Here is a 4,041-nt window from a genome sequence, read left to right as displayed (position 1 = left end):
TATCCTGTTTGTATTTATTTTGTAGTTAAAGAACAAATTATTGCTTCGGGAAAATTTATCTTGAGGTTTAGAACAGACTTAAGATTTGTGGAATTACATGTTCCTCTGTGTAAAATTTAAAATTCCCACATGTGATTACTCTTGATCTTTGAAGTGATTTCAAATAATAGTCCCATCAGGCTTCATATAAGATTTCATCTCAAGACCAAATGTATCAAAATTCCCATAGATCACTGAATTTTAATATTATGACTACACATGGACAAGTGCAATTTGAATGGTATCTGTTCTACTTGTATTAGAACTTCTACAGAAATGCTGGACCATTTTAACTGGACTTGGTACAAATTAGTTTTCAAATTGGGAGATTTTACAAATGATGGGTAAATTAATCGTGAGATACATGTAGTTCTGGAAATGGAAGCCCGTCACAAGCTTAGGTGTATGTAGGGTATTTTTATTGAGATGTTTGCTTTCTGTGAGATTGACTAGCAAGCATAGTAAAAATGTCAAGAGTTGTAGAACTTTACTTGTGGTAGTCTCAACCATCATCAAGCTGTGACATATTCTCTATAATAATTCTCAGCAATGTACATTTTCTCTAAAATTCAACAACAAAATCCGTTTCATGCACATCTTCAATACTAATGCAAATGCTGTCAAATAAGAATAAAGGACCTAACTTTAAAACTGGAGGAGGAGATATATAGACAAACCATTTACCCACCATATAACATTAACTTTAAAATAAAGAATAAAGGGGCAAAACTCTAGCAAGAGAGATAGAAATGAGTCAAAATGGAGTGATCCACAAAGAAGCTTCACAGCAAGTTTCAACTTGGTGTGTGACAGAAATGAATATTGAAACAGGAAACCCTGAATGGACAGATGGAAGGACGTATAAACATTACTGTTACCATAATACATCCCATCGAAAGACAGGCGTATAAAAAGAACAGGAGCGCTGACACATTGTCATATGATCAATCCCAGACAGAGATAAAGAAACTAGTGTGATGGATTTCTAAATATGTGTACATTAAAATTTGGTGACACTGGACCCCGTTAACTGAGGTGTGTAAATGTAACTTCAAACTATCAATGTGGATCACAGCTGGGCTGTATAGTTCTAGGGTACACAGAAATAAGAATCAAAAACATGTGCAACTTTTAAATCATACATGTACTTAATATTTGTATAATGCAGATTCAAAGCCAAGCTGGGGCAAGCAAAGGTGCCATGTTTTACAATATTGATTAACAATCTCCTCAAGAGTAGCAAAGCTACACAGTTTGTCAAATTAAGATTGCAAACACGGTAGATACATTTGCAAATGTGTGCACCTAATATCTTTTCTAGAGCAACCAATGAAATACGTGCAAACATCCTCCACAGTGTACAGACAACCGATATCTGAAGTTTAAGACTGTTTAACGTAGAACTAAAATGGACTTGAAAAGTTTACAAATCGTAACACATCATGGAAATTTCAGGAGAAGCCAAACACAATGTGTACGGTATAAAAAATTCTGCATCCAGGAGGTGCAATTATTGATACATAAACTTGACATACCATTGTCTACCATAATGAAGGGAAACCCCCATGAAAATATATGTTAGACACCAGTACATGTATGTTGCTTTTTATATGCACACACACACACACACCATCATGCATCATTAAAGATTGAGCCATGTTGTTTTTGCTGTTTTTTCCTTCTGTCTGTAAGCAAAATTGCCCATGGCTATAGCTTTTAAACTGTATGAGATATATTTAATCTTTCATTCTTTGCACCATGGTTACTCTGATCTAATGAAAAAGCTTGTCTGGGAGTTCTGGGTCAAAAGATGTGGCCTCTGTCACTAAAAATATTCAGAGTTAAGCTTGTCCAAGATTGCCTTTGGTGTCCCAAAGGATGTGGCCTCTGTTACTAAAAATTCATGTTTTTTAGATGTAGCATTTAGACAGGTTTGATCAATGGTGGACTTGGAGCTCAGTTGGTAAAGCACCTGACTAAAGATTCAGGGGGCCTGGGTTCGAAACTCAGCCTGATCCATTTGCATTTTCTCCCCTTCCTGTTACAATTGGTGCTGTTACGCCTTGACTTGCAGGTGAAAGTCCTGCAATGGGCAAAAAAATCTGGGTTGTGTCTTCAAGGGCGAAGACAATTCAAGGAGGGAGGAATGTAGTGGTTAGACAGGTTCGATAGCTGGTGGCAGATAGCTCAGTTGGTCTGGGTTCAAATCCCTGTCTGGTCCATTGCATTCTCTGCTCCCTGTTACACAGCACTATCTTGTGAAGGGTTCAGACAAAAATGTTCATATCTACACCATGAGTTGGTCTTATGCTAAATTTATACAATTTTAACAGGGACCAAAGGCATGCGATATATGGCCTCCATTACTAAAATGATGTATTGGTCAATGATGGGAGTCATCAGCGTAATGACCTTGTAACTTGTTGTGAACATTTGTGAAAAGTCCATGCACCTTTGACTTTAGCCTGTATTCTTTCAATCAGGCTAATTTTTAATCCCTTTCTCAAAAATGCCAAATGTGTTCCATCTGTAAGACTTGTCCTAAAATAGAATATATCACACTACAATCTATTGAATATACCCTGGATTTCGTATCACACATCACAATCTGTCAAATGTACCGTGAATATCGTATTACAGGTCACAATCTATCGAACATATTCTGAATGTAGTATCCATCACACTACCCTTTGTTGGACTTATCCTGAATGTGGTATCACACATCATAATCAGTCAGACTTATCCTGAATGTGATATCACACATCACAATCAGTCAGACTTATCCTGAATGTGGTATCACACATCATAATCAGTCAGACTTATCCTGAATGTGATATCACACATCACAATCAGTCAGACTTATCCTGAATGTGGTATCACACATCACAATCAGTCAGACTTATCCTGAATGTGGTATCACACATCACAATCAGTCAGACTTATCCTGAATGTGTTATCACACATCACAAACAGACTTATCCTGAATGTGGTATCATGTCACAATCAGTCAGACTTATCCTGAATGTGTTATCACACATCACAATAAGTCAGACTTATCCTGAATGTGGTATCACACATCACAATCAGTCAGACTTATCCTGAATGTGGTATCATGTCACAATCAGTCAGACTTATCCTGAATGTGGTATCATGTCAAAATCAGTCAGACTTATCCTGAATGTGTTATCACACATCACAATAAGTCAGACTTATCCTGAATGTGGTATCACACATCATAATCAGTCAGACTTATCCTGAATGTGGTATAATGTCACAATCAGTCAGACTTATCCTGAATGTGGTATAATGTCACAATCAGTCAGACTTATCCTGAATGTGGTATCACACATCATAATCAGTCAGACTTATCCTGAATGTGATATCACACATCACAATCAGTCAGACTTATCCTGAATGTGGTATCACACATCATAATCAGTCAGACTTATCCTGAATGTGGTATCACACATCACAAACAGACTTATCCTGAATGTGGTATCACACATCACAATCAGTCAGACTTATCCTGAATGTGGTATCACACATCACAATCAGTCAGACTCATCCTGAATGTGGTATCACATGTCATAATCAGTCAGACTTATCCTGAATGTGTTATCACACATCATAATCAGTCAGACTTATCCTGAATGTGGTATAATGTCACAATCAGTCAGACTTATCCTGAATGTGGTATCATGTTACAGTATTTGATACAATATTTCCAATAGCCCCTTGCATTCTAAAAAAAAAAATTCATTATCAATGTATGTGTTAAAAGATATTGCATACTTGCATTGTGGTGATCTAGACCGTGTACTAAAGAAATGAAAATGTCAAGGTGGACCCCATCAAATGCTGAAACTTGTGATCATTGCTTTTATGTGATGTGACCTTGTCCTTTGACCTCAAAATGTTTAAGAGTCTCCCTCAAGCCAACGTACAGGTACTGATATGCAAAATATGAAGAAGAAAAAAACTATGAAGGTAACCACATTACAT

This window comes from Ostrea edulis, chromosome 4, assembly GCF_947568905.1.
Source record: "Ostrea edulis chromosome 4, xbOstEdul1.1, whole genome shotgun sequence".
NCBI classification, from domain to species: Eukaryota; Metazoa; Mollusca; class Bivalvia; order Ostreida; family Ostreidae; genus Ostrea; species Ostrea edulis.
This window is presented reverse-complemented; position numbering follows the sequence as displayed.